Source organism: Bacillus rossius, chromosome 1 (assembly GCF_032445375.1).
Source record: "Bacillus rossius redtenbacheri isolate Brsri chromosome 1, Brsri_v3, whole genome shotgun sequence".
NCBI classification, from domain to species: Eukaryota; Metazoa; Arthropoda; class Insecta; order Phasmatodea; family Bacillidae; genus Bacillus; species Bacillus rossius.
This window is the reverse complement of record NC_086330.1, coordinates 82,288,904-82,312,169: the sequence shown is the minus strand read 5'-3', so window position 1 is coordinate 82,312,169 and position 23,266 is coordinate 82,288,904. Positions and strand designations below refer to the sequence as shown.

Sequence of the window (23,266 nt, the reverse complement as noted above, 5' to 3'; positions counted from 1 at the left end):
ACGAAGCAATCTAGCTGCAGTCATGACGCGCGTGCTACAACAGGCCCGTTAGTCACCGACTTCGTGGCGCCAAGCTGACACTCGGGTAGACAGGTAGCTAAATGATAATACTATTAATGCAAGGAAATAAAAAAAAAATTGGATATGTTTAATAAATTTATTTGAAAGTAAGAACACATTACAAAACTAAAACATAAAAAATTTATTCTACATTTATTATGACCAACATTCGTTTAAAAATTTTTAGCATTTCATTGCGAACACTCTGTTGAATATCCACAGTATGACACATTTTGCGGATGTTCCAGGAACCAACCCTTTTCACAACCATTTAAGGAGACATTCCTTAAGCTCTCTTTTCATTGGTCAAATAAAACATCTCCCTCTCTTCCCCTTTTACAATGATGCTGCTTCAACATCACGCTAAAATTCTGTAAGACCAAAAAAAAATTACTTTGCTTAAACCTTACGGTAGAAATTTCATCCTAGGATGCTGTTACTGCATCTAGAAATAAAAAATTATATTATCTCATACAGGTTTTATTTACATGTTAGACTTAACCATCCTACCACACACATGCACACACTTACACACACATGCGTGCGCATGCGTGCACTGAGATGAAATACATACCTGCCCACATAAGCTACTTTAATTTACAAAGGCAACATATTAAAACACATAATATTTAAATTTTGTGTAGATTGGATGGTACCAGAAACCATACTGCAAAACGAGTGGACAACACTCCAGTCTTTACTAGGATTGGGCTGACAGATTGCCTATGGAACGTCCTTGTTGCCTTCAACGACTCAGAATTAATACTTTTATCCATCAAAAAACAACAACAGTTTAACTAAGCAAAAATACACCCCACATCCCTCAAAAAATTGTTATTACACAATACATTATTTACATTGCAGGAAACCGTGCATACGAAGTGCGCAGCTTCAGGTTAGAAATATTGATTAAAATAACTGCTAAAGATGCTAATTTGTTTATGAAAAAATTGGACATGAAATACAGACACTTGGCTATTTACACACACATACATACATACATACACCCTGCATTGCTTCAGAAGGAAGTACGATATTTTGAAAACTACTCAAGACTTACATCTGTGTATGAAAAGGAGCTAAAAATTAAAATTTTTTCAAAGTTAATTTTAGAGATGAAACATCATGTGCAAGTCCTTGCATGCGAGAACATTTTATTACGCAATTATCTTCATTTTTCCCAAACCATAGGTCTGATGTCTGGATACCACACAAATCTCATACTTAACATATGCACTACGAGATGACTGCACGCCAGTCCAAGCCCCCTGCGCTTAGAGACGAAACTGCACTAGAAGCGCTAGCAAGCATTGCAATTATCTCGCTTCACTTATGCAGATTCACCTCTGACTAGGTGGACCTCCTGAAACAGTAAACATAGTCCAGTGAAACACATTAAAATAATGCATTTCAAAATAATTGAATAATATAAAACACTACATATTTCTAGAAAATCACCACGCAACTGACAGCCCTTTCAATCACAATTCTGCGAATGCTATCACAGAATGCTATATTTAGAAAGAAAGGATCATTCATTCCTTCATTATGGAACACAGTAATACATCAAATGAAGAAAAACAAAAAAGGCACACACTTCGTTCTTAGACTCGTGCTGCCCCCTTGACAGAAAGAAAAGATTTTACACATAAAATAGTATATATTTCTTTTCCAGCGATGAAGCTGTACTAATATCACCTTGACAAGCTTAGATGATCTAGGGAGAGACAAAGTAAATATATGAACAAAAAAAGTCGACTATAAAACAGTTATAAACAAAATAAATAATATACCTTCGATTACAAATTTCGCTCAATGTAATAAATGAGAGAACACAAACATTTGCTTAAATCACTATTTATCAATTTTAAACTCTCGTGTACGTCAGGAAAAAATATATAGTATCAGTCATTATTAGTTGTAATGTAAAAAAATGCAAAACAGTTTCTTGGTGGGATGTGGAATGCTCACTCACGATCGAAAAAAGGAGGGGCTTCGCTGTAACTCAAGGGGAGAGGGAAACCATCTTCAAAGTTGACGTTTCTCATATATTTGGATATATAGTAATCAAGCAAGTAATTACATTTGGGGGTATAATCTCCGTCTGATTAAAGTTTATTTGCTAACATGAATTCACAAATTAAACGAATCTCTGAGTACATTTGCTTATCTTTTATAGAAAAAGATGCACAGATTGATTGTTTTATCATGAATAACCAGGAGCACACTAAAAAAAAACCAGGAGCACACTTAAAAAAAACCAACGAAATTCTCGCCAATAATAACCAACAGCACACGAACAATAGAAAAAAAAAGATTTGTCAGTAATAACATGCAGCATGCGGAGAAAATCACCAAAATATTGTCAAGAATAACCATCAACACATGTAGAATACCAATAAAGACCTGACATGAAAAAGGCTGAAATGCACGGAGAAAATCATCAAATTCTTGTCAGATAAAAAAAAGCAGAAGCACATGAAAAAAAAAGCACATGTAGAAATCTATCGAAATTTCATGTGAAAAAATACGAGCACTCAGAAAAAACCATCAGGGAGAAGATGTTTAAAAATATCATGAATTATCAATTTTTATTTAAAAAGTTCAAATTAAATCCTGCTAGAACTCTCATGTTGCTTAAGTAAAGAGTTCACAAGTCAGCTTGTGAACTCTTTGCTTAAGCAACATGAGAGTTCTAGCACAAGTCAGCTTGTGAACTCTTTACTTAAGCAACATGAGAGTTCTAGCAGGATTTAATTTGAACTTTTTAAATAAAAATTGATAATTCATGATATTTTTAAACATCTTCTCCCTGATGGTTTTTTCTGAGTGCTCGTATTTTTTCACATGAAATTTCGATAGATTTCTACATGTGCTTTTTTTTTCATGTGCTTCTGTTTTTTTTATCTGACAAGAATTTGATGATTTTCTCCGTGCATTTCAGCCTTTTTCATGTCAGGTCTTTATTGGTATTCTACATGTGTTGATGGTTATTCTTGACAATATTTTGGTGATTTTCTCCGCATGCTGCATGTTATTACTGACAAATCTTTTTTTTTTTTCTATTGTTCGTGTGCTGTTGGTTATTATTGGCGAGAATTTCGTTGGTTTTTTTTAAGTGTGCTCCTGGTTTTTTTTTTAGTGTGCTCCTGGTTATTCATGATAAAACAATCAATCTGTGCATCTTTTTCTATAAAAGATAAGCAAATGTACTCAGAGATTCGTTTAATTTGTGAATTCATGTTAGCAAATAAACTTTAATCAGACGGAGATTATACCCCCAAATGTTATTACTTGCTTGATTACTATATATCCAAATATATGAGAAACGTCAACTTTGAAGATGGTTTCCCTCTCCCCTTGAGTTACAGCGAAGCCCCTCCTTTTTTCGATCGTGAGTGAGCATTCCACATCCCACCAAGAAACTGTTTTGCATTTTTTTACATTACAACTAATAATGACTGATACTATATATTTTTTCCTGACGTACACGAGAGTTTAAAATTGATAAATAGTGATTTAAGCAAATGTTTGTGTTCTCTCATTTATTACATTGAGCAAAATTTGTAATCGAAGGTATATTATTTATTTTGTTTATAACTGTTTTATAGTCGACTTTTTTTGTTCATATATTTACTTTGTCTCTCCCTAGATCATCTAAGCTTGTCAAGGTGATATTAGTACAGCTTCATCGCTGGAAAAGAAATATATACTATTTTATGTGTAAAATCTTTTCTTTCTGTCAAGGGGGCAGCACGAGTCTAAGAACGAAGTGTGTGCCTTTTTTGTTTTTCTTCATTTGATGTATTACTGTGTTCCATAATGAAGGAATGAATGATCCTTTCTTTCTAAATATAGCATTCTGTGATAGCATTCGCAGAATTGTGATTGAAAGGGCTGTCAGTTGCGTGGTGATTTTCTAGAAATATGTAGTGTTTTATATTATTCAATTATTTTGAAATGCATTATTTTAATGTGTTTCACTGGACTATGTTTACTGTTTCAGGAGGTCCACCTAGTCAGAGGTGAATCTGCATAAGTGAAGCGAGATAATTGCAATGCTTGCTAGCGCTTCTAGTGCAGTTTCGTCTCTAAGCGCAGGGGGCTTGGACTGGCGTGCAGTCATCTCGTAGTGCATATGTTAAGTATGAGATTTGTGTGGTATCCAGACATCAGACCTATGGTTTGGGAAAAATGAAGATAATTGCGTAATAAAATGTTCTCGCATGCAAGGACTTGCACATGATGTTTCATCTCTAAAATTAACTTTGAAAAAATTTTAATTTTTAGCTCCTTTTCATACACAGATGTAAGTCTTGAGTAGTTTTCAAAATATCGTACTTCCTTCTGAAGCAATGCAGGGTGTATGTATGTATGTATGTGTGTGTAAATAGCCAAGTGTCTGTATTTCATGTCCAATTTTTTCATAAACAAATTAGCATCTTTAGCAGTTATTTTAATCAATATTTCTAACCTGAAGCTGCGCACTTCGTATGCACGGTCTCCTGCAATGTAAATAATGTATTGTGTAATAACAATTTTTTGAGGGATGTGGGGTGTATTTTTGCTTAGTTAAACTGTTGTTGTTTTTTGATGGATAAAAGTATTAATTCTGAGTCGTTGAAGGCAACAAGGACGTTCCATAGGCAATCTGTCAGCCCAATCCTAGTAAAGACTGGAGTGTTGTCCACTCGTTTTGCAGTATGGTTTCTGGTACCATCCAATCTACACAAAATTTAAATATTATGTGTTTTAATATGTTGCCTTTGTAAATTAAAGTAGCTTATGTGGGCAGGTATGTATTTCATCTCAGTGCACGCATGCGCACGCATGTGTGTGTAAGTGTGTGCATGTGTGTGGTAGGATGGTTAAGTCTAACATGTAAATAAAACCTGTATGAGATAATATAATTTTTTATTTCTAGATGCAGTAACAGCATCCTAGGATGAAATTTCTACCGTAAGGTTTAAGCAAAGTAATTTTTTTTTGGTCTTACAGAATTTTAGCGTGATGTTGAAGCAGCATCATTGTAAAAGGGGAAGAGAGGGAGATGTTTTATTTGACCAATGAAAAGAGAGCTTAAGGAATGTCTCCTTAAATGGTTGTGAAAAGGGTTGGTTCCTGGAACATCCGCAAAATGTGTCATACTGTGGATATTCAACAGAGTGTTCGCAATGAAATGCTAAAAATTTTTAAACGAATGTTGGTCATAATAAATGTAGAATAAATTTTTTATGTTTTAGTTTTGTAATGTGTTCTTACTTTCAAATAAATTTATTAAACATATCCAATTTTTTTTTTATTTCCTTGCATTAATAGTATTATCATTTAGCTACCTGTCTACCCGAGTGTCAGCTTGGCGCCACGAAGTCGGTGACTAACGGGCCTGTTGTAGCACGCGCGTCATGACTGCAGCTAGATTGCTTCGTGATGACACTTTGATGAGCTGTTTGTGGCAGGCTCAGACATTCCTGAGCGCCTCATGGTGCCACAAAGTCGCGGACTAATGTACCTTTTATAACATGCATGGTCAAGTCTATCGTTTGGGTCCCCTCGGCACTGCGAGACGAAATTCCTGAGTGATGAGTCACGATGCAGGCAGTGCCTCGCGCCCTAATCTCTAATCACCTAGGTCATTAGTGGTTTTACCCGAGAGTGGTTTCCCATGTTTGGCTGTCAGGTTACATTTCTACCCCCACCCCTCACAGACCTGCTACGACATGCACATGAGTCATGCCGGGTTTTTCCGAAGACAATGGTACTTCCATGTACTACATTCCTATTGGTGGATACAACAGAAATACTCTGTTCCTAATGGTTTTTCCAAGAACAATCAGGTCCGAGGCTATAAAAGGACAGGATTAGCTGTCGGAGCTTCAGTGTGTTCTTAGAGTTTGAGTGAGCTAGTTCGTGTATGAGTTTCTCTGCTACCACGATTTCTACCGCCAACGCTACTTCGTGTTCTACAGCTACACTTCATCGTTTTCTGAGGTATGTTACATGTTTCGTTAACATTGCGTGTTTCTCAGCTTTTTTTAGGTTATCAGCTAGCTTGTTTTTTCTCTGTGCACTTATATGCAGGTAACCAGAAATTTTTCAGTTTAAACTTTTATCAGTACTTTAAATATTCTAGCATTTTTGGGATGTGCATTAGAGTATTTTTGAGGTTATGTAATCAATTATTCTTAGTTAACATTGAATATTTTTCAGCTTTAATTTTTATCAGTACTTTAAATATCCTACCATTTTTAGGATTGTACATGAAGGAGTAGCTTTGAGGTTATGTTTGCAACTTTTTTATTTAGTAACATTGCTAGTAGTTTAGGTTAGTAAGCTTGAGGGCTAGAGTTTTGAGGTTATGTTTGCAACTTTTTTTATTTAGTAACATTGCTATAAGTTTAGGTCAGTAAGCTTGAGGGCTAGAGTTTTGAGGTTATGTTTGTAACTTTTTTATTTAGTTACATTGCTATCAGTTTAGGTTAGTAAGCTTGAGGGCTAGAGTTTTGAGGTTATGTTTGCAACTTTTTCGTGTTAACATCTAGCTACATTGTATTCTTAATTCTTTTGTTATAGTTCTCCGTGCGTCGAGCTACCGTTGCGTGTTCCGTACGTTTGACCAGTCTACCGATTGTCGTGATGATGGCATCTACCATTCAGAAATGCCGTTTCTGCTCTGCTACATTCACGGCAGGCAACAACCGCTACCGGCACGAGCGTCAGTGTGCTGAGAACCAGCATCGTGACCACCAGCAGTGCCACCTATGTGGAAAGATGGTCGCACGCAGCGATAAGATGCAGCAGCACCTTGCATCATGCACTGGAGCTGTCGCTACATCTGGAATGCGGTGTAGCTTCTGCTACAAGGCCTTCGCCCGTGCTGATTTTGCTAGACGACATGAGAAGTCGGCTTGCGGTCTTAACGCAAACCGCATAGTGCATTCCTGCGAGAACTGCGCTAAGGAGTTCGCCAGGGCTGATAAGTTAAAAGCCCACATGAAGGTATGCAAGGGGCCTGCTCCACCTCCGACAAAGAAGCAGAGGATATTAGCAGTTAAGCCTGCAGTTGCGCCCAAGCCTTTGACCAGCCGAACAAAGGTGGTGACCGGGGCTGGTTTGGCCAATGCCCACGGTTTCATCACCGCCGAAGTGGGTTTCAAGGGCAACTTGAAGACGTACGTGGCAGAAAACACATCAAGTACTGCCAAGGATATCTGCTCGTACCTGAACTCCATCGAGGCAAAAATAATGAGCCAACTTGTAGAGGAGATAGAGGAGAACGGTCCACTCAAATTCAACATCGTGCTTGAGTGTGATTACGAAAAACTGTGGATGTTAGCGAAGACAAGAGAGCGTTCAAAACCGTTAATGTGCCCCTCTACACAGTTCATGAGGTGGAGGAAGCAGTTACTGGGTCCATCTCTAAGATCTGCAAGGAGGAGGAAGACTACATGGGAAAAGGGTCCGGATGGACTTTGTCGGCCGTTAAGCGACTTCAACTTCGCATAAACAAGCTCGATCCACTCCGTGCCAGCTCCTACATCTCACTGCCTACCACCATCGAGTCAAGACATGCGGTGATAAATCCACAAAACCTCGAAGACCACATGTGTTTTAAGTGGTCTATTCTTGTGAAGTACGTGGAAGGGTGGAATCCTGAGCGTGTCAACCAGCGATACCATGACTTGGAAGAGAAATTCAACTTCACGAACATAGAGTTTCCTACTCCAATCAGGCAAATACCGCTGTTCGAAAAGCAGAACCCTGGAGTCTCCATCAACATTTACAGCATCGACGAGAATCTGAATGTTGTACCTGCACGAGTCACTCATGAAGAAAAAGAACTTCATTTCGATCTTCTGCTCTTGGTTAATGACGATTCGTCCCATTTCACATACATTAAAAATTTTTCTGCCCTGGTTCGGTCCCAAATCACTACACACGAGCAACGAATTCATGTCTGCAAAAGATGCTTCAAGCATTATGATGATCAGGATAGGGTTAGTGGGCTCACTGGTCTTCAGTGTTTGGAAAAAGACAGTGAGCTCTGCAAACAGCATGCTGCTGTTCGAATGGAAATGCCATTCCCCGATCAAAATGGGCAGCCACCTGTTCTGCAGTTCAAAAACTTCCACCATGCTGATAAGATGCCCATCGTGGTATATTGCGACTTTGAAGCTATTCTGGAGAAAATCCATACATGCCACCCGAATCCTGATGAAGCGTACACGCTGCAGTATCAAAAGCATAAAGCATACAGCTACTGCATTTATGTGAAAGCTGATAACACCATCATTCCTGCACACCTCACTTCAGCACTTCCATCAGAGCCTGAATTGTATCGCGGTTGTGACGCAGAGGATAAGTTCATCTCACGCATTGTGGAGATTGGTCATGATGTACAAAAAATATTTTCTACATCTGTTCCTATGACTCCACTCACACATGCACAGAACACTGCTTTTCTGCAAGCAAGAGTGTGTTGCTACTGTGCAGGAAAGTTCGGAGGAACTGCAAAGAAAGTTCGTGATCACAATCACTTTACCGGTGAATATCTGGGGCCTGCATGTAATGACTGCAACCTTCTCAGGCGCAGACCAAAAAAGTTGATTGTGTTCTTCCACAACCTGACGTACGACCAGAACTTCATTATCAGGAAGTTAGGGTACGACAGTAAAGACATCTTCATAATCCCGAATTCAGAGGAGAAGCTGATAACTTTTTCCAAAAAGTTGTATGATAAGTTCAGCATTCAGTTTGTCGATACGTTCCGTTTCATGAGTCGGGGTCTTGCTTCGCTCGCTGAGTTCTTGCCGGCAGACAAGTTTGTCAGTACTGCTGAGTTTTTCGCGCCTGATGAGTTGGAGTTGGTTACCCGCAAGGGTGTCTTCCCGTATGATTTTGTGGATTCTTTTGCTCGACTAGATGATACTAGTCTTCCGCCTATCGGCGATTTCTACAATAGTCTGACTGATTCCATGATTTCAGAGATGGAGTATGCTCATGCAGTGAAAGTCTGGGACAAGTTTCAGTGTGCTACTTTGGGGGAGTACGCTGACTTGTACCTAAAGACGGATGTTCTGATTTTGGCGGATGTATTCGAGAATTTCCGTTCCATCTGTTTGGAGACATACAGCCTAGATCCGTCTCACTATATTTCTTGTCCAGGGTTCGCTTTCGATGCAATGCTTCGAACTACAGGTGTACAGCTAGAGCTTCTTACCGATTATGATATGTACATGTTTGTGGAGGCTGGTATTAGGGGGGGAGTAGCGCAAAGCATTAAACGTCATTGCATAGCCAATAACTCCTACATACCTGAGACATATGATGCATCCAAGCCATCCACATTCCTGGAGTACATTGATGCAAATAACTTGTACGGGTGGGCGATGTCTCTGCCGCTTCCAATTCGACATTTCCAATGGGCAGACACATCAATTGATGTCGTGTCTGTTCCAGATGATTCTCCTACAGGCTACATTATTGAGTGTGATGTGGAGTACCCTCCCGAGCTCCACGAAAGTCATAAAGACCTGCCATTTCTCCCCGTAAATCAGTGTCCGCCCGGCTCAAATCAATCAAAGCTGATGACAACACTTGAAAATAAAGAGCACTACATTGTCCACTACAAAAACCTACAGCAAGCAGTATCTCATGGGTTGAGAGTGACTAAGATACACCGAGTCCTACAGTTTGAGCAGTCGGCATGGTTGGAGCCCTATATTCGGCTGAATACCAACAAGCGGAAAGCAGCAGCCAACGAGTTCGAGAAGGAGTTCTTTAAGCTCGCTGTGAACTCGACATTTGGTAAACTGATGGAAAATAAAAGGCGGAGGCTCAAAATGGAGTTCGTGTGCTCTGAGAAGAGGTTCAAGAAGTTGGTGTGTCGTCCATCCTTCAAGGACCGTACAATGTACGAACCGAATTTGTCTCTAGTCCACCTTAATCACGAGACCATCATTTTCGACAAGCCGATCTATGCCGGACTGGCCGTACTAGATCTTTCAAAGACTCTCATGTACGACTTCCACTACAATACCATGAAACCCCGTTACCATGACAATATTCACATGATGTATATGGATACAGACAGTTTTGTGTATGAGATCCAGACAGCAGACTTTTACTCAGACCTCAAAGCCAACCCTACACTGATGGCTAAATTCGACACCAGCTGCTACCCTTCCGACCACCCATGCTTCTCCCCCATCAACAAGAAAGTTGTCGGTAAATTCAAAGATGAATGTGGGGGAGAAGTGATGGAGGAGTTTGTAAGCCTACGGGCCAAACTCTACGCCTACAGGTGTGGTGGTAAGAGCGAGAAAAAGGCCAAGGGCATCCAGCGATGTGTGGTCAAAAACCACATAACATTCGATGACTACCTGGATGCCCTGCAAGACCACCGCACAATGAGGGCAGGCGTTAGAGCAATTCGCTCCCGTCAGCACATACTCTATACTGAGTACAGCAATAAGCTGGCCATAACGTGGGAGGACGACAAACGGTTGATCTGCGAAGATGGTATCCGCACGGTCCCCCACGGATATGTTGGATGCGATGAATAATTTTTTTTCTGTAAATAGTTTGGTTGTTGTTTCCATTAATTTTATAGTTTTTCTGTTGTTTTTTTTTCGTTTTATAGTTTTATTTTGTTGTACAGTTTATGTTTTTGCTGTACAGTTTTCATTTTTGTTATATAGATTATGTTTTTGATGTATAGTTTTCATTTTTGTTGTAAAGTTTCCATTTTTTTTATGTGTTGTTTCTGTTTTTGCCCAATTTTTGATGTGTAAAATATGTTCTTAATTTAGTAAATACAATTTTACCTACATATTGTTTATTATTTTTAATATAGAACCAATATCCCACGAGGTACTGATACTTATAAATATCTTACAGAATGGTGAAATGCAATTATACACAAACATTAAAATATCTGCTTCCATGCAGCTTTTAAAACACGAGTACGCAAACATGAGAAGAGAATATTACTTGTGAGTTAGGACTCGGAAAAATTTCTCGTCCGCTAAGATGGAGTAATAAAGGTTTTTTTAAATTATCATTACTTTAACTAACGCATCCACAACGATAGTATTGATAACATATATTTTAGTTAAAACCTATAAGTGATAAGACTTTAAGAAAAAATGTCGGTTAAAACAGCAAAATGACTGTGGATTTTGTGGATTTTGTGGATTCTGTGGATTTTGGTCTATAAGGTACATAACAATGTTGGTAGAGAATTGTAACTCGACCTTACATACACTAACATACTTTATAAACCTACAACCGATGATGACACCCATCATATGAAATCAAGATGGCAGTCTCCACTAAATAAGATGGCTGCCTCCAGCAGACAACGATGGTGTATATATTTTTTCCTGATTTTCTAAGTTAATAATTATGATTTTCCAAGATGGTGGATGTAACGAAAAATTGTAACAGGAATGAGTGGGGTGTTCGATGACGATGTTATTGTAACAGAGGGGTGGGGGTGCTAGATGATGTATTTGTAATTTAGAGGAGTGGGGTGTTCGATGCGTAGGTTTTTAATTAAAATTTTATTAAATAACATTTTTTTAATTTTATTTTAAAATTTTGATTATTTAATTTTTTTATAAATTTTAAATTTTTTTTCCATTAAAATCGGATAATAAATAAAGATTTTCAAGATGTTGGACGAAACTCAAAATGGCGGAATGTTCTAGAAAACAAAATGGCAGATAAAAACAAAATGGTTGCCGGAAGTGACGTAATCCAAGATGGCCGCCGGAAGTGACGTAATCCAAGATGGCCGCCGGAAATGAAGTAATCAAAGATTGCCGCCGGATCCCCGGATCCCCCTCCCCCCTCCCCTGCCCCAGGACCTACTATATTTACCTACTCCTGGTCTTACACTATTAATACATCAGCCGTCTCTGCGAATGTGCTATTGCTGTTTGTACAAGATGTTTTCGCACCACCAGTACTCGCTAACAGTCAAACACTGCCCTAATCGCCCAAAGCCAAACGTGTAAACGTACCACACGCAGCCATCCACTGAGTATGCACCGAACTGCTCGTTGCTGGCGCGTGTGGATGACTCGTCACCTCCTTCCCGAGGCCTCTCAGCCAATGGAAGAGTCTTCTGAAGCCCGCCGGATTCAAATTAGTACGCTTCTGTTCGCGCCTGTAACCTTGCAGGGTTTTGGTTTCCGGACATACACGTTCCTTTAAGAAAATCGCTTGTTTTGACATTCGCTACCACTTATTAAATTTATGCCCTACAATTTTCGAACATCTGCGGTATGTATGTCTATGTATGTATGTATGTATGTAAGTATGTATAGTACACACACCTTACTAGGGTCACTATCAGATCTCTTCATAATTATTGTAAGCATTTTAAATATTACCTTAAAACATTTGTCCAAAACAATTTTTGTATAACCCTTAATTACTGCAAGGGGTGAAATATGGTGGTTGAAAGACAAATAAAATTAATATAAATCGTATTAATTTCGTTCTAGGTTATTGTGAAATCTCCTATTAACATATAAATTTGCGTACAAAACCATTTTTGATACAATGAACAGTACTGTTTAAGGGGTAAAAAAACAGGAATTGAAAAGAATATATATATATATAAACTCCATTAGTAGGCACAATATAAAACCGGTAAAATTTTTGTAAATATTCTTAATATTACCAAAATATTTTGTCAGAAACATTTTAATAGCTGCATCCCTTAATTCAAGGACAAATAAATTTATTAAATACTTAAATTTTAAACTACCTGGATATGCTATCTTCATGGGAGTTTTTCTCTCGGCACAACACTATCTGCACCGGAGTTATGTCATTCATATCGAGAATAATACAAAAACTCTACGAAAATGTTGGATGCATTGGATAGAAAACATTCAAAACATATTGGCTGCATAAATTATGCAAAATGTTTTATCAATACTTTTGTAATATCAGAGAATATATCGAATATTTAGCCTAAGGCGCCCGTTGAAAAATGATAAATATAACAAAAACTTTAGTTCAACACGAAAAATTAATTAAAAATTCAATTTTTTTAATATTGTGCAAATGAAAATTTTGTTTTAAATGAAGGACATTTTTAATAAATATAGTGTGTGTGAATCGTCTCATTCAATAATCTTTAATGAATTATAACGATGTACACACGTAATCAAAATTGATTTTCAGCGATAAGTTAAATGTTACTTTCTTTGCAAAGTTAATTTATCAAATTCGAAACCTCACAAATTAAAAAAAAATCTTTTCTTAAACTTCTAGCGCTACCTTTAGGTAAAACATTCAAATGCACTTGTTAAAACACATAAAAAGTATTAAATTTGTGTAAATGTCTGTAAAACAACAGGTGCGGCTAGCTGCAGAATGTCGGCCTCAGACACCTGGATGGCCACATGTTCATACAAGAATGTTCCAGATAAAAAATTTTAATAGTGTCAACTGTAAGCGTTGTAGAGTTTTGGTTCAAGGTCACAATTAAAGAGTATCTCAAACAGTTTTAGATAAGCGCATGCGTAAGTACTGCTTTGTATTTTTTTTCTCGCTTGCAAAGCCACCTACGCAAAATTGCTACTCCTGAGCGTAAATGTTTTGTGTTCTGCCATTCGCCAAGAGTGAATTGCTAATTCAGTTAAATTTGTGTTTCGTTCAAAGTTTAATTGTGATTTCCCATTGGAATCTTTTGTACCAGAGTGGTTGAACCTCGAAGTCCCTGACCGTTGGATTGGTCGTAATGGTCGAGACGACAGAGCTCTTTTTCGCTGGTCTCCACGTTTACCTGACATAACGCCAAGCGATTTTTTTTCCCCTTGGGGCTTTATAAAAGATCGTGTGTACGTTCCGCTGCTACCCAATGATTTTTCAGAGTTGAGACTTGGAATTGAAGAGGCTATTCCTTCAATTATTCCGGACTTGTTAACCAAAGTGTGTTAAAAATTGGACTTTAGGTTTATGTGTGCCATATAATTAAAGGTGCACATATTAAACATCTGTAAAAAAATTGTTAGTTTACCTCCAATTTGATGTATGATTTGTTGTGAATAGTCTCAATTAAACTGTTATAATTTGCCATCGAGACTGGGACAATCAATGAAGCACCAAAAAGAAGTTAAACGCATTTGGATCCTAGCATATCGCGAAATGAAAACGCGGATATTTCCCGTCTCTATCCACTGGTATTTGGCTTTTCAAGGTGAGACGAGCCTTTGGGACACAGGCACGGGGGCTCGGCAGTCGACTCCCACCCCCCAAAGGTTTCAAACGCATCTGCTGTTGCCCGCAGATCGCACCATTTCTGGTAGCCATCCATCCAGACAACTGAGGATGCCTGATGCAGGGTTTCTCCCGGGGAAGTCGTCTTTAGCAAGACGCCGTCGGTGCCACGAGGAGACATGGGATTGTCCTCGTGAGACAATGACGCGCAGCGACGGAAAGCGTGGGGCGAGTCTGACTAAACACACGCGCCGCGCATGGCTGATTCGATAGTGACGGTGAGGCGGCAACTTCCTCCCGCCTCGTCCTCTTGCCGAGAGGCCAGCCCTCGCGGTGTACGGTCCGGGTGCTCCCGTGCTCCCGTGCTCCCAGAGACACCTCGGCTGCTCATTGGCTGCCCTTCCTTTCCAAGTTGCGTCCCCGCTACTAAGTCAGCAGTCTACATTTTAAAGGGTATTTACTCTCTTTCCAACGCACGACATCTCCATTAGCGCTGTGAACTGCGTTGCCAGATATGCCTAAAGAGCATAAAAGTTTTAGACACAACTTTATAATGTTGTGAAACGTTTCGAACTGTACTTAAATATTTTATTTTTAAAAGGAAACTTGGAATGAAAATTTAAATACCATTGTGGTATTCCATCAAGTGCAAGCATCATTTGGTAATATTCAATGATTACTTCTAAGGAAACGTAAACTAAAATACACATTCGTGGTTTCAAGGTTTTCGTCAAAACATTTTTATATAGACTGTATCTATTAATTTTAAAACTTTAAGCTCTGTTTGATTACTTGACTTAATTAATGGGATGCCTTGTTATTAATTATTGTGACAAACTGCTACAAATAGTTTATAACGTTACCAACACCCCAGCGGCTAAGTTCCACACACATATATATATATAAACATACCAATGTGTAAGGACGTTTATTTTTCTCGAAAAAAATTCTGAACGCTCATTAAACTGCCAGCGGCTTCTTCCTCATAATTGGCGGCCGTCTCAAGAGAAGCTATTGCCTTATATGGCCACGCCATTCAGGATGTGTTTACTTCTAAACTGAATAACTGTGATTCGTGTAAACGCGTATGTTAATGAAACCCAACAAATTACAAAACACAGTCGATGCTACAGTGTTCAAATTTGCACCTTAAATTTACGAAGAACGCTGGTTACCAATTATCTAGGGTCCTTCATAAATTAATCGTTTAATTCTTAAATTTACGGGTACAAAGTTCACTTACTTTGAATATGAACCCACAATAATAATAACTTCAATGCAAAAACACACTCATTTCATCCACATGTGCGTTTACCGTGTTTATACTTAAAAACAGCATTCGGAAGTTGAAATACGGCGTAGTTCATATGGAGATCCAGTTATCTGAAATTACGAAGAACTCTACGTCTACTAGAGGTGAAGTCTTCTTTGAAAATTCCGTTAATTTACTGTCATTTTTAACAGCGTACAGTGTTTGAAAACCTAGCTGTGGTCTCTAAATATTTTCACGGAAATTACATGGTTCAAACCAATGTCTTTCTACCTTCTGTCCGGAATGCATGTGGGTTGGTCATGTCCATGCGGATTGTTGTCGTTTTCTCATTGGCTTGCTGGAGACGCGCGCCGGACCGGAGCATTAGCGTATGAAAAGACTCGCGTGGACGTGACGACCTCGGACGAGTTGGCATGTCCGCGCTCCTGTTGGTGGACGGCCCTGTCACACCGTCAACTACTTGTCACACTGACATACAATTGTCTCCAAACTACATCTGGCAATAGATTTGGAGGGGTGGTAGCGGACGGAATATGGCTTCCAATTTCCCCCGTCAATTAAAATTGTGCAGATAACCTCAAAAGTTTCTTGGCTTCAGGGTTGTAGCCACGTCGAAGGCGAAGATATCACCTGTGTTTCGGTCCGCATGTTGCAGTCACCATCATCAGAGATCAGTTACCTACAGAGGTTACTGCAAGTTATTCTGCCTTTAAACACTCTCGCCTGACAGGGGAGTGTTTCCCGATTGGCTGCAGATGTGGGCCAATTTTTAAAAACGACAGTTGTTCCTCGGTAAAAACACATTGATAACCTACTACTTGCGGTGGAAACGATGTATTGTAGCATAATAATGCTGAAACTTAAAGACGATAAATAAAATTGAAAAGCTACATTATGGCGAAGTTTCAAGAAGGTCGTTCTGACCTTGGTATTTAAACAAGAAGGACACAGATAGCTAAGGCTGTACCTACAGTGCAAGGCGCTTCTACACTTAGAGTAAAGAAATAATTATTAAATGAACACAACAAAAATTAATTATCTTCATGTTTTATTTTAAATATTACGTTCTTATAAAGTTCTTTGTCCATGTAATTCTTGAGGTTATGTTAAAACCATTTAAATATAATATGTAAATAACAAAATTAGTTATAATGATTTTGCAGTGAAGTTACAATGAAAGCACGGTGTTATCTCTCTGCCATAAAATACAAAGTTAAAACATATAAATTGGAGACATAAAAATTCAATAAATACGTTAAACCAAAATTTAAAATGTGAGATCAGTTCGCAAAAAAAAAAAAAGAGAATATGCCACACAACAGATTTGCAGTGGAGTACTATCTATTGGCGATTATTAAGGACAGAAAAAATTCGTAGATTTATTTCGCGATAGACTAGAAATGAATTACCCTTGTGCTGTGTCTGCTATTGGCTCACATTTTATGCGGAGACTGTGGACTTGTGAGAAATCCTCGCCCAGACACGTGTCGAATCAGAGACTAACCAGTGCAGACATCTCACTAGTCATCAGCCAATGAACATCTGACATTTGCTCGAATGTGGAGAAGACTGTGGAGTCTATCCTGGAGGTCACTGAACCCGCGAATTTTTCAAGTCCCTAGCGATTAGTAACAGTACATAAAACAATCATCGGACATCACGGTTACGTACTACGAATACATTACAAAATTGTTAAAAGACTATAATATCACTTCATTATTCGAATATACCTATGCCTAATTAAAATACACTAAGAAGTATTCTAATAATGGATAGGGCCTTGTCTTCTTCGCGAAAAGATTTCAAGACAAGCTGAGAGTCAAAACACTGTAGCATCGTCTGTGTTTCGGATTAAGGCGAGTTTCTTTCAGATACATTTCTACTGTTAGAAAACCAATCACAGTAATTCAGTGCGGAAGACAACACATCATGATTGGCCAGGTCAAATAAAGGTATATCTTAGTTTGCAGACGGCCGCCAATTGCAAGAAAGAAACTGATGGCGCAGGCATACCGTATTGCAGTCTAATGAGCGTTCAGATGTTCGCGAAAAATGCCTACCTTTAATCATAGGTACAGATCGGAAAAATTCGCGGATTCATTTCGCGATAGGCTAAATTTCAAATAGTTATACCTCAGTGCTGCCTCGGCTATTGGCTCACAACTCACCTGGATGACTCTGGGCCATTGAGAAACACCCGACCAAAGCTTTTTCGAATCACAGGCTGCTGCGTTGGGACGGCTCACAACACAGCAGCCAATGAGTTGGTGACATTTGTCCGAGTGTACGTATAACTATGGAGTTCATCCTACAGGTCATTGAACCCGCGAATTTTTCCTGTCCCTAATAATAGGAAACTCGCCGTATTCATATACTCTTCCCCAGGCGCGTGCTTGAGCAAGTCGCAGTCACGTGGGGTCACCTCCGAGCGAGGTCGAGCACGGGATGTGCAGCCCTGAGGGGTGCTAACGGCTCCACGCTGCAGTCCCGCAGTCGGCCGCAAGGGCGCAGCACTGCAGCGATCCTCATCTTCCCTCTCCTCCCCCTCACTCCAATCGCAGCCAACAACCACATTATTAGGGACCGGAAAAATTCGCGGGTTCAATGACCTGCAGGATGAACTCCATAGTTCTATGTACACTCGGTCAAATGCCACCCACTCATTGGCTGCTGTCTTGTGAGACGTCCCAACGTAGCAGCCTGTGATTCGATAGAGCTTTGGTCGGGCGTTTCTCATTGGCCCAGAGTCATCCAGGTGAGTTTTGAGCCATTTGCAGAGGCAGCACTGAAGTATAACTATCGCGAAATGAATTCGCAAATTTTTCCTGTCTCTACACATTATTGTACAGATAGGGTTTATGATGCGCTTGTTGTACACTAATGATACGTCTGTACCAACATCAGACTGTCATTCATATTCAGAGCTAAATAATAAATTTTAAAAAAAAGTGATTTGTAAACAAATATTCTTAAGTTAATTATTTTTACTCGTACAACATTGCAGTGTTCAAGAAACTATTTTTCAATTCAACAAAGGTTACCCCGTCAGGTTATAGCCTTGCGTAGCGCATCAACTAACTGTAAAGTGATCGGCAGGTCTCGGTTTAAATACCAACATTTATGCTAATTTTTGTGCGTTCATGTGTGTTTGAATTTAACAGTTGATTATTTGAAGGCAGTAATTGTCCATTCTTTTTTTTTTTTTTTTTTTTTTTTTGCTTATTTTCGGTATTTGTAGCTACCATTTTCAATAAAGCCAATTTGTGTATATTGCATTAGTGGGCATTTATGTAAATTAATATAGCGATTTTCGGAGCCAAATATGGTTACGAATTATTGTGAAACAACTAAGTTAACTTAACATTCTTTAAGACCATCAACGAACACAACCTTTAATCTCTAATAAAATCTAATAAAAATTCTTAAATTATTTTCATGCATATCAAAACACAGAAATACAAGGTAGACGATATTTGATTAAAATGTTTACTTATTAAATCTTATAAATGTAAACAAAATACATAGATCCTGAACTACAGCAATTCTGAAACAGACTTATATCCTGATATTCGAAACAAAACTATATTTCTTTGTTTTTTAAGCTGTGTGGTTGGAAGTGTCAGAATCATTAGAGATCGATTTCAGAGGAAAAAAAAGATAAGGAATCATGTTTAAGCTGGAAGTGAAATCTCTGTTTACTTCTATGCTCCTTGGTCTTGTACACACTTGGGAAAAGACCGTTCCCATTCGCTGCATTTCCTTCCGCACGGGCTATACACTGTACAACTAAATGTTTCTAATTAGCTGAGGCCCGATTAAAAAGAGGATTCTGTTCCAGTCTGAAAGCATACATCCTTAAAAACTCCACTGTTGTAAAGAGAAAGATATATGTCTGTAGGAACAAAATGGCTAGATATAGAATGTGCCAAATGACACGTAGAGGTTATAACTGCGATTTTTTTTTATTTGTCATTAGTTTCCATTGATTATCACGAATTTTATTCCACACACAATTGTAAACAATATTCCACCCTTGGTCTTTATTTCTGTGAAAAATAGATGGAAACTAATGATAAATAATAACTTTATTCACAGTTATAACCCCTTCCTGACTTTTGGCCCACTCTGTGCCATATACAAAAATGGATAATTAGCGTTATAATTTATTGATAGTATAAAACGAATTCCAAATACATTTGAATTACATTTTCATTTAATTTTCCTGGATTGCGACGCGTTCTGAAATGCAGGAAGCCAATAAGAGTAGGGCGACTGTTTATATGACCCAACCAAATGCAATCCGGTCAGAAGGTTGGATGTGTCAGCAACCAATAAACTAAAGACATTGGTTTGTTTGTGTGTACGAGTCTGTGGAGTCTAGCCTAGTGCCACAAAATGTGCCAATATTGCCCGTCTCATAGAATGACAACATAAGGACAGCAATAATCTAAGTTTGAAGTCCCGTATCAGGATTGTTCCTGAAACAAATTTTTATGTAATAAACTGTGGTTTATAATGTTATGCAAACAGATAATTCCGTTGGGAGCAACGAAGTTTCGTTTATGTTTCCTTGTAACTATAATTCGGGACTCGGGAAAATTCGTAGGTTCAATGACCAACAGGATAGCCTCCACACCACAGTCTTTCCGACATTCGAGCAAATGTCGCCCGTTCGTTGGCTGGTGACTTGTGAGACGTCTTCGCTGGTTAGTCCCTGATTCGACACTTGTCTGGAAGAGGATTTCTCACTGGTTCACAGTGCTCCCCGTAAACTTTGAGCCAATAGCAGACGCAGCATGATGGTATCAGTATTTCAATTACCGCCTGTCTCGAAATGAATCCACGAATTTTTCAGGTCTCTGACTGTAACAAACCAGTAGTTCGTCACTGCTGCGGTCAAGTATTCGGGAGTATTGTGCGAGTCACCGCTGTGTCACTCGCTGGTTGTTCTGGCAAGTGCGACTGACTGCAATGAGGAAACAAAGCGAGAAGGCGACAATTGTAAACAGTGGGATGAAAATCGTTCTGCGTGAGCCAGACTCACTTTTAACACAGAACAGCGCTGCGTACAAAGGCGAAACTACGTCTGTGGGAGCAATGAAGCTACCGACATGAAGAAAGTTCCCTAGTCGACTTCAAAATAAAATAATATTTATTGTCAAAATAATCTTAAAAGCGCTAAAGCTTTAATTGCCTTCAAAAAAATTGAGTTGTAGGTTTTTTATTTGGTCCAGATAAAAGCAGGTGAATCATAAAGACCAACAAATATCGCAGATTCAGTTTTATCACAAAAAAAATTCTCTACTTTTACAAAATATTCCTTTGGAAACCAGTTGCCAAGAAATAGTTGTACCACTACAAGAAATACCTATACTGTAACTTTGTACAACATATGGATGTTATTATTTTTGCATACATTTAATACGTTTTTCTAGAGAACAATGAGTATTCTTACAAAAATTTGTGCATTATTTTTAAAAATTTTAATGATGATTCAGTTAAAAAAAATGTTTCAATGGAAAGATAATAGAATATTAAATTATTGGTCTTTATTTTCTTTTATTATGATTATTAAGTGGGCAATGAGAGACTCGGCCAAAGAAGTGTCGACGAATCACGGGCAACCCAGTCTAGACAACTCTAATGTCAGCAGCCAATGAGAAGGGGATATTTGCTCAAGTATGTATAGGACTGCGGAGTCTATCGTAAAGTTAACTGAAACCACGAATATTTCTACCTATGTATGCATGTATCTTCGTCTGTTTTTGTGATTGGTTGAATTCATATCTGAAGTCGGCACACGAAAACTAGAGACTGAAAAAATTCTCGGGTTCATTGACCTTCAGGATATATTCCACAGTACTCTGCACACTTTGTCAAATGCCATCTGTTCATTGGCTACTGACTTGAAAGACGTATTTGCTGGTTAGTCTTTCTGATTCAACACTTCTCTGGTATAAGGTTTTTTACTAGCTCCAGTATACTCCGCATGAACTGAGAGTCAATAGCAGACCCAGCACAATAATATAAGTATTTCATTTTTAGCCTATAACGAATAGCTAGAGACCAGATAAAATTTGCGGATTCATTTTCATATATGTTGGAATCAATCATATCTACCTTTAGACTGGTTCTGTCATTCGACAAGTCTCTCTGAGCCAAAGAGGCACCCTCAACGAAACAAGTAACGAATCACAAGCAACCCAGACTACACGTCTCAAAAGTCAGTAGTCAATGAAATGAGAAGGTGGCATTTACTCGAATATGTACAGGCTTGGTGTCTTTTATAGAGATAAGTGAAACCGCGAATTATTCCGGTCCCAACGAATAACAGCAAATTCGTGCGGAAACAAACGCGTCCTGAATGGCCTGGCCAAATAAGCTAATGGTTTCTCTTGCATATGGAATCACGAGGAAGAAACCGCTGGTGCAGACTTATATTATTGCAGTTCGGATAGGTTCGGATTTTTTCTCGAAAAATATCTGGCTCTAGGAACGAGGAACTAAAAAAAATACAGTGAATAAATTTTTATAGCAGCAACTGCTGACACTACATCTATTTGAAGTAAAAAGCCCGATATCCTGATACATTGTGCTAGTCAGTGTCGGGTTTGAACAAGTTGTGACTTGTTAGTCAGCTTCTAGAGCCGTAAGAGTGAGGTCGTATTTACCGTGTCTGTCGCGCATCATGGAAATTTCGCGGATTCGTCAGGACTCAGGTTAGAATTCAAATTCATAGATGTGCTCAACCCGTGTTTTCTTTCTTTCCCATTAGTTAATTTCTTAGCGAGAACATTTTTATCCTCGTTTATTTGCACTACCTGATTCACTTACTTCTCTCCTAGCTGGGCATCGTTGGCTCGCGGTCGTAGAGGGGCGTGTCCAAATAGGTAACTGCGGTACAATCATGTACACAGCGCGAGAGTGTGAAGGTTTGCATTCTAACTTGCGACTAAATGAATGCGCCACAATTCCGTACTCCTGATCATGGATTATTAAGTTTTGTTTGCGAAGTGGAGACCAGGAAAATGGGTCGAGCTGAAAGGAAAACGTTTTGCACAATTCCCAACACTGAGAGGATCACGACGGAGCTGCTGAAGGCCCTTCCATAAATGCTTCAAATCATGGAATCAACACTGGGATCAGTGTGATTCACTAGCCAAGGAGAGTATTGTGAAGGGCATTAATTCAAATTTGATGTATGCTAATTACTTTGTTCGTAATAAAATTATGCACAGTGTTCTTTGTTCACACCTCGTATGAACCTATGTAAATGTTATTCAAGTACATAGCGGTGTCCACTTTGGACTATCTCCAAATGACAACGCGATATTTGCAGGTCTCCGCTGAGTGAGGTAAGCCGACTCAGAAAACTAATTAGCACGGAGCGCGCTCCCGTGGTGCAAGCGGCGACATTAATTCGGCGAACGGTTATCGTTAGTTAGCGACGCGCGCTAACAGATCGCAACTCGCTCCAAACAGCTGCTTCAAGGACGCGGGCAGGCGCTGGCAGCGTCCACGGGCTCTGTCGCGCCTAGGCGATAGCTCTACCGGTCTGCGTTTTGATTCGTGGGATCTGACAGCTATTCAACACTACGCGTTCAATGTGGGTGTGTCTTTCAGTACTCGCCAGACATGTGATACATACTCGATAACGAACATTCATGTGTTCTCACGTTGCAAATAAACTTACAA

The 23,266-nt window shown here is 39.0% G+C and overlaps 1 protein-coding gene across 9 annotated transcripts in view; it reads right to left on the bottom strand.

Annotated features, from left to right (window-relative positions):
- LOC134538563 (axotactin) overlaps window positions 1-23,266 on the bottom strand; it is a 227,927-nt gene that overhangs the window by 185,674 nt on the left and 18,987 nt on the right. The window lies entirely within an intron of this gene.